This window comes from Sinocyclocheilus rhinocerous, unplaced genomic scaffold (genome assembly GCF_001515625.1).
Source record: "Sinocyclocheilus rhinocerous isolate Xijiao unplaced genomic scaffold, SAMN03320098_v1.1 scaffold1841, whole genome shotgun sequence".
NCBI classification, from domain to species: Eukaryota; Metazoa; Chordata; class Actinopteri; order Cypriniformes; family Cyprinidae; genus Sinocyclocheilus; species Sinocyclocheilus rhinocerous.
Genome location: NW_015666172.1, coordinates 769,023 through 778,680, shown reverse-complemented (window position 1 = coordinate 778,680; position 9,658 = coordinate 769,023). Strand labels below are relative to the sequence as shown.

The 9,658-nt window shown below is 36.3% G+C and overlaps 1 protein-coding gene across 1 annotated transcript in view; it reads right to left on the bottom strand.

The window, feature by feature from the left end:
• Window positions 1-9,658, bottom strand: part of LOC107731876 (protein AF-9-like) — a 39,615-nt gene that overhangs the window by 13,908 nt on the left and 16,049 nt on the right. The gene's annotated exons all lie outside the window — the stretch shown is intronic.

Genomic DNA, 9,658 nt, shown 5'->3' with positions numbered 1-9,658 from the left:
CTACAATGCCGGCTGTTCTGACTCGCATACTGTAAGTACGTTTTTTATATTTAAAGCGTTTTTATATTTTATATATTTAAAGCGAGTTTTTTGGGCAGTGTAGAGTAGCGCTTGTTGTTTGTAATTTCTCCGATCACAAATGCAGACATGGTTTTATGTTTACGCGGCGCGATGCAACGCAGCGCATAAAAAGTCATTAAATTCAGTAATTATGTCCCCACTGGATGCAACAAATGCCTCGTTTATAATGGGTTTTATTGGTTTTGTCTCGTCGCTACGGGACACGGCATCACAGTATGGTAAGGGGCATAAGATTTCCGTCACACGCTTGAGGCATTCGGCCAATCACAACGCACTGGATAGCTGGCCAATCACAGCACACCTCGCTTTTCAGACCGATTTGTACAAATCGATGCGTTTCAGAAAGGCGGGGCATAGAGGAGAAACAATAATGTACAGTATGTGGAAAATAATGTGTTTTTTGAACCTTAAACCGCATAAACACATTTCATTACACCAAATATACAAAATAATGTTCTTTTTAGCAACATCATATGACCCCTTTAAAGGAAATAATAATGAGCTTAACTTGATCACAATTTTTTGTGGATTTCATTAGATGAGCAGTAGCTATCAGGCAAGTCACTGACATTTTACTTTATCATATTGCTATAAAAAGCAGTAGGAGGTTATATAGCCTACTCAAATTAAGCACCATTATTATTCATGCAAAATTATATGAGTCAAATAGGCATTTATCTTGACCTGGGGAGAATGAGCATCACTGGAGACATGGTCAGGTGTAAAGCAGAATATGTAATAAATATTTAATTTTAAAGAAATCTCTTATGCTCACAAACGCTGCATTTATTGGATCTAAAATACAGTAAAACAGTAATATTATTACGGTTTAAATTAACCGTTTTCTGTAATGCATTTTTGCTAAATAAAAGTATCAATTCCTTTCCAAAAAATTATAAAGAAGCAGGTTTAAAACAATTGTCCGTATACAAATGAAACCTTTGTGAACAATAACCTTCATTGCAAGTAAAAATATACGTTGAAACATTGCAATAAACTCCTCATCCCAACCATGTCTCAGGGAGGCCTTCTAAAAAGGTTCATAGCCTCTCCCGGGAACTTATTAGTGTTTAGACTTGCCGTTTAAATGACCTGGAACGTGTGACACATCTTCCCTGATTAACTGCATTATTTATATGTCTTTATGGCCAAATACTTTGTGCAACATAAAAGCAATGGGCTTCCATCTTGTTATTTTAATTTATGGCCTTCATCAAGAGACGCTACTTATAAAAAATAAACTGCTCTAAAGCACATTTGGTTTTGCTTACACAAATCATTCATCATCATCTTTCAAAACACTAAACCTCCTTAGTGAATAAATTATCTGCACCAACACTTTTGTTTTACAGCGATGCCTTGCTACTCATCAGACACATCTCAGCCTTTTTATCTCTCTCTTCTACACACACACACACACTTTTCAAGTTACAAAAGACAAAACATCAGCCTTGGTCCCAATTAGACATTTCAGGATAAACACCCAGTAGTTTAGGTCAGGTGACGCCCCATGGGAACACTTGTTTGTCTCGCTCTCCAAATCCCAAAAGAGCTTCTTAACAGCATCACCAATTAGTCAACATGTACTGTTGAGTGTGAATGGATACAAGGACACCTGCAGACAACCTCAAATAAAAAAAGGAACTTGTTCTTTCCTTACGTTTAATGAAACACACTCAATATTATGTCAAATTAGGCCATAAACCACCTAACTAGTCAGTTTTTCTTTGACGATTAACCTCAATCTACGATCAAAAGTGTTGCATGGTAGTCAATGCAGATATTGACTTAAAATGTAGCCTTGAAAAGTATTTTTCAATGAACATGTAAATACAGGACTCATTCAAACTGCCATTAAAAAACTCAAGTTGCTCTTGTAACACGCTCCTACTGACAAAGCTCAGTAACAATCGGCACGCTAAGGTTTGAGGAGGCCCTTCTCCTCACACTGTGTGACCGCCAGGGTTGGGAGGGTTACTTTTAAAATGTATTCTGTTACAGTTACAAATTACTTCATTAAAAAAGTATTCAGTAACGTAATCCAAGTACCACAATATGAAAGTAATGTAATCTGATTACTTTTGGATTACTTCAAGTTACATATGTAAATAAGTCATAAGTAATAGTAAGTAAGATACAAAACTGAACTATTTTAATAGCTGAAACAGTAGTATAAGCTGTTTTGGGAGGAGAAAAAAAGACTGGCTCAGGCCGGTAATTCTGATAAGCTGTCGGGCACGGGCCGGGCTAGGGCCTATATTTGAGGCCTGTGCAGGGCTCTACCAGGAACTATGATGAAGCAGCGCTAAATATAGCCTATAGCGTTATGTCAAAATACTCATTTATTTAATTTTAAATTAAACAAATGTAATCCTGATAGTATTCCCACTTTTTACAAAATGTAACTGTAATCTGAATACTTAAGTTTTTTGATGTAACTGTAACGGATTACAGTTACTAGATTTTTGTATCCTGATTACGTAACGCCGTTACATGTATTCCGTTACTCCCCAACCCTGGTGAGCGCTCTAATGGCTAGACGATGACTGACCTCGATCCTAAGGTCGCCGGATCAAAACAACATCTGCTATACAAATATTACAGAGACTGATTGCCGTGTCAGGTCACGTTTAGCTATCGTCCCTTGCAAGGGTCTGTTTAGTATGGTGTCTTCATTCGCTCCCACTGGCAGTGAGAAGAGAGAGAAAACCATTTTAAATAAATGAATAAAACCCCTTACTACGTGTACGGTGAGACCAATAGAAGATCAAAACCTCACAAAGTGACCTCTCGGTACAGAAACGGAGGAATCGCTCATTTTAGCAGTGTCGCATCATCATGCTTTATACAACACAACTTTAAAAGATTACAAAAATCACATAAAAAGAGAAGCGGCTTGGTTTGCGGTGGCAAGGGAAACAGGAGCGGATGGCACGTTTGAACAGTGAAATGTGTAATTTTATGTGATTTTTTTTTACATGAGATTTGTATGTGTGCGTGTGTGTACTTGATTAACTATACTTGTGAATGATTGTAATCACTTAAATAGAAAATAATTATGACTAGTGAGGATATTTTGGCACGTGATGTCATATCCTGCTCCCGCTCCTTTTCGCAGCACCGTCTGAACGAATTTCACATGCTCAAAGTCTAGTGTGACCGCGGCTTTAGACTAACAGGTCTTGTCACAGCACTTACATATTGTTGCTCTTTTGTGGGTTTGATTGCTTCTATTGTTCTCATTTGTAAGTCGCTTTGGATAAAAACTACATGATTAAATGTAAATGTAATTCTTGTTTATTCATAATAATGTTACATTTATCCAACTTGAAAAAAAAAAACTAAGTCAAAATTAACAATAAAATAGAATAATAAATGCTTTAACCTAATGCATAAAATATAAAATTGATACAATTAAGCTTATTGTAAAGTGTTACCTGTTCATTCAGTGTGGCATCACACTGGATAGTGAAAAACATCTAAAATCATGACCAGTTCCACAGTGTCAGGACCAGATAAACACATTCCCTTTATTCATAGAAATTTTAACCAAAAATCTTGATATTGAAAATTAACTTTACAATTAATCTGACACACTTAACCTTAGGCAAACCTCTACATCTCACTTATCTATTTTTTTTATAACCTATCCATGTCTTTCAAGTTATTAAGCAGGTAAAGTCGATCCACCGTAACTGAAGGGAAAACAGAACTGAACTTGGAATCTGTAGTTTTTATCTCAGCTCTAGATGCTTTGCTGAAGATGAAAAGGTTATTTTACAAGGGGGACGGGGTGGGGGGGTTCAGACAAACTGTACGAGTGAAGTGCACAATTGACCTCCAACAGGAACTCAGCCAAAAGCTACAGCACAACCAGAACAGAGAATCAACTGCACGCTTCTATTGGAAAAGGCCAAGAAGAGTTTTGTTCCCTACCCCTTTGCACACACACACACACACACACACAGCATGCCAATTATAAGACAATGGCAGTCAGAATGCATTTGCCCCTTCCCTGAGACTGAGTCATAACGAGGGTCGGCTGGAAGACACTGAGCCAAATTATAAGAAAAAAAGAGGAACATTGCAAAGAAAAAAAAAAGACACTCCAATCTCAGCATAGCTACACTAATAGTTTTGATCTGTTTAACCTCACTTGAAGAACCCCTAATGTATAAAATGAAATGCTATTGATTCACATTACATTTCCAAGCATATCCAAAGCATGGTAGCACTGAGGGTTTGTGGGAAGAAAATTCCACTTTATCTCAGATTACAATCTTATATCTGATCCAATGATTCCACAGTACGATACAGGTGCATCTCAATAAATTAGAATGTCTTGGAAAAGTTCATTTATTTCAGTAATTCATATTCTAATTTGTTGAGATTGTGAATTGGTGGGTTTTTGTTAAATGTGAGCCAAAATCATCACAATTAAAAGAACCAAAGACTTAAACTACTTCAGTCTGTGTGCATTGAATTTATTTAATACACGAGTTTCACAATTTTAGTTGAATTACTGAAATAAATTAACTTTTCCATGACATTCTAATTTATTGAGATGCACCTGTATGTCAGTAGTACCTGCAGCATAAACAATCCCCCTTTAGAGCAGACCACCTGCATGGGGTTCAGCTAAGGCCAAAAGCACAATACTCAAGCCATAAATCCCCTTTCATGCTGATAAAATATGAATGTAACCCAGAAATTATTAACAGGCATTTAATGCTGAAAATTAAATCAGTGCCGCCAGACACAAGTTGTTTCTAAGACAAGTACTGTATATGCATAAACCAGAACACATCTGAGGTGTCTTACATAGAGCCACATACAGTGCAAGGTCCATCAGCTGTAGCACAAATAATATTTTATAAAAAATAAAAAAAAAATTTTTTTATTTTTTTTATATATTATCAGTTTACATTGCAGTTTGGGCTTTTCTTCTCTAAATTATGAATTTACATCTCACAATTAAAGTTTTTTGTTTCCACCATGAAAATAATTTCGAGTTTCTCACAACTTTTCTTCTTTTAGAATTGTGGGTTTATGAAGAAAAGTCAGAATTGTGAGTTCATATCTCACAATTCTGAGTTTATATCTCACAATTCTCAGAATTGTAAAAAAATAAATAAAAAAAAAGACGCAATCAGCCTTTACATTTTTTTTATCCTGTGGCAGAAGCATAAATAAACAAACCAACAGACTTCTATTCTTTGCGTTATTGTTTTCATTCCCATTAAATTAAATAAGGTGCTTACCATGACTAAAATGTATTGACAAAAAAAATGTGGAAGATATTTTGCAGGTCCTCATTAAGCTTGCTGTCTAATTTAAGATAATCACATGTCAATGGGTCACCATGCTTTGCGGATTGCTGGACTATTGAGGAAGCTGTCATTGCATTCAGAGCTAATCAAGCCAGTAGCTTAAGTACAACGAATGTGGCATTATGTTGTCAAAACTGCTAACTGTTATAGGTAGTTTTTCCTGAATCATTCAAGATTGGCCAACAAGTAGAACCAGAACCTGAGGTGGCTACAGCCTCATTAAAGAAGAGATGGTAGCTTGCAATTGCAGTGCCCTTGCTGTGACTCAAGACTCATAAAATCCTCCCATTCATTTTCATTTGAGTGCTGGCTGACCTGGAATAACAAATCATTTGTAATGTGAAATAGGTCGGTCCATAATTGGTCCCAGACTCAAGCACCATATTGACAGCTGCCAAACCCTTTGGTAAGACCCTACTGCTACTCTTTAAAGTAATGGTGACCCGCACTGACTGCCAGTGCTTGAATGGAAAGCCTTGCCTCTTTATATTAGAGATGCACCGATCGACCGGCCAGGGACCGGAATCAGTCGATTTTCCACATGATCGGCCTGAACCGGTGACCGGCCAGTCAAGCCGCCTTTCCACTATCTCCGACAAACGACAAGCGATAGACCAGAAGTCCTTCATTTCCAATGGAGAGTAGTGAGGGAGCTGCGTGAGGATCCAATCATATGTGTATGCGGGAAATTTCAGATCCGATTTGAGTTTCGGATGCATTAAAATATTTGAGATCGCCCAACCGGATGTGATGTATTCTTTTAAAAACTATGAGCGCAAGGATAGAATTACCAACATTTTACCACTTTAACATTTTTTTCTGTAACCACTTTTTCTGTAGAATGGCAGTTTAGAAAAATTATGGCAGAAATAATTATTCTATAATTATTATTAAATAATTATAAACGTTGATTAGGCCCATAAATCTACTATGTTTTTATTTAGGCAATCTTTTTTGTGTTTGATAAGCCGAGGGAATCGGTTGCTTCACGACCAATTTGAAAGTTCTGTGGGACTCCCACTAGGAGGAGAAATGCGACAATCGTATCCAAATGTTGGAGACAGTGGAAAGGCAGCTTAACTCACAGAAAGTTATAGATCCATACAGCAGTAGAAAAATTATATTTATGATATATGATATAGGTAAGCAACATTACACGACCAAGATGTTTCCCCGAATATCAGCACAATTGCAATGTGACACTGATTTTATACAATAGTAGTTCAATAAACAAGAAGTTAAAATTAAGTGACTTAGATTATAGACACAATACTGACTGTTTTTGCTCAATTTCGCAAACGAAAATAGTTACAATCAAAGCCACAGCAGAACTGTTGTGTGTCTCCGAGCAACACAGCGGTGTTTCATAACTGATTGAATCCATGTTTTTGAACTAATCGGGTGAGTCAATGATTCAGTAACCCATTCAGAAAAACAGTCACTTGCCTTGTTTCTGAATGAATTAGCCGTTTGAACGAATCGGTTGAATGAATGACTAAATGAATTAAATGAAATAGTGTTCGACCAATATTGATTTTTTTGATGGCCGATATCTTAGAGAGCAGGGTGGCCAATGGCCGATATAAAGCCGATATATGATGTCAAACTATTAATTTGAAGATAGTAAAATCCCATGCATAACAACTGCTAAAATTTATATTTATTTTATATAATATTTACTAAATTAGAAACAATATGAAAATTAATAGTAAGTAATATAAATTAATTAATATTATAAAAATAATTTGCGTAAATCTGTAATACAGATTTATTTAGATGGCAACTTCTTGATTCTGGTATGTTCACAAAAATATTACATTTTGTTTTTAAATATTAACTTTAAGTGAGCATTAAAGTTGCCATGAAATCAAAATTTACTATTCTTATTTTTATATGTAATATTGTAGTGTTTATTGTAAATGATTTATCTGTGCACTTCATTATTTAAAAAAAAAATGAATGTGCCCTCATAATCTTTAATCAAATACATTAACCTTCCCTCCCCCTTCGAAACGACTTCACTTCCTGTCATGTGCTATGGCGTGAGGGCGGCGCTATCAAGGTCTGTCTCATTTCTGCTTCCATTTTATTAGCAACGCCCAAATTTCAACGATCCAATCAATTCCCGAAGGACGAAATCAAGCCCCGCCCTGCATTTTTTCTCATTTCAGAAGTCGTTTCACTCGGATATACGTCACAATAGGAAAAAAAGGACAATCTCAATTTTAAGTGACAGTAAAAACTATGTAAAAACAACAGAATTGAGCATGCACAATTAAATATCCAAAATCGGCCAATGCAGATAAAAATAATACTAATAATAATCTAAAAAAATTAAAAATAAATTCATATTAGCCAATAACTGATATGGTACCAAATATATTGTGCATGCCTATATAAATGACATATTTGAATTATTTGAGCTTTACACCAAAGTAAAACATAAACAGACAGGGTGAGACATGCAAAAAGGTGGTACCGTGAGTTTGCCATATGGGAGCACTGTGTTCACAAAGGTGTAAATTGACACCTATTGCATGGGAACCACTGAATGTCAAAGAGTCCACCAAGTTCTCAGGTTGTTTGGACATGGTGGTTCACTCTCATTCTTCATTTTCACAGCACATGCTAAAATACACTCTGGCCTGCTCTCCCAGGCATGGCAGACTTTGCCATCCTGCAAAAACGAGAGATTCAGCATCAAGAAAAGTTCTCTTTCAGACCCCCAACATCCAAAACCACCACATTAACATCTGCTTCTCAAGTACCCTGCCCCCATGGAGCAACACTTCAGCCTGCCATTTCCCAGCTGTGCTTTCTCAAACTCTCAATTCAAAACAGGGGGAAAAACTGACCCTGGATCTTTGCTCACTTCAAGGCATGTTTTCAAACACATTTCAGCAGTGCCAAGGTACCATGGGTCATGGAAAACGTCCAGCTTAGGGGCTTCGGTAAAAATTCCCCAGATGCCAACTTGAAACAACGAGCGATGACCCTCTCTTCGGTGCTTTTCAACAAACAGTCCACTCTGTTGAATTCAAACGAGCTGCGTCCCACTCTGTGAAAATCGTTCTGGTATATAGTCAAGAGTGGCTCTGCTTGCAATTACAGCTGCTTGAGGCCCTCACTCGAGCGCTGAGCCTTGACACTAGTGCCGTTTGTACTTCGCTTTGTGTGCGGGTCTGTTCAACATTCAAACTAGTCAACAGCCAACATAAATAACTGTTACGACAATTCAATGTTAATGGCTTTGAATAGCTGCAAATCTCTATCAAAAAAAAAAAAAGACACTTCCATTTATACATGTGTAGACACAAAAATAGGGCTTTATACTGTTCAGTTCATTTATATTAATCAATGGATTAGGTATCAAAACTACTAATAAACAACAGCATCTTCATTATTTAATAATCTAAGTTAATTATAATGTCTACTTATAATAATAAATTTTTAATCATAACGCCAAGGCACTTGAAAATATAATGAAAAATAAAAAGCCTTTATTCTCACATGGCTTTAAATTAAAAACAGCTTACAAGTACACCAATGTGTGAATTCCCAATAAACAATATTTTATTGATAAAGCATATTTATCAATATTGTATACTGATAACAATTATTGGTCACTGTTAGTTGACGATATCTTATGCAATAACCAATGTTTTCAAATAGAACTTGATTGTAAAGTGTCATTGACACAGAAAAAAATATATATATACAAAATGGTCACAGTTAGGCCACAAACATACTCTATCCAAATACACAATCACACACATGAATTGTCTGGACAATGCATTACAAGTGTACAGTTCCACGGTCCATACTTAACATGTGTGGCTGGCTAAAAGATTTTGTTTTCACATAGACTACTTGTGTAGGGTTTTGCATCTTAAGAAACTGCATTGAAAAACATAGAAGTATTTTCTTTGAGTTAGTAAACAAGCTAAAAGTTCAAAGCTAAAACCACATATGAGTCAGCAATGTTTGTGAAGCAGGTGCATTTTTAATGTCGTCAACTTGACTCTAGTAGCATCTAAATTCACTGCAAGACTCCAAATAGCATTGCATCAATTGTGGTTATCAGCTTCACAGAATGACAAAACAAGCAAGTCATCCAAGAGAATGAAGAAAGCAGTGACAGCTGTGACAGACCTGTGCATGCTGAAATCAACCTACATTGTAAGAATTAAGTCAAACTCCAGTGACAGCTGTATAGAAGGTTTACTGAGCAAGCACCTTTCCAAGGG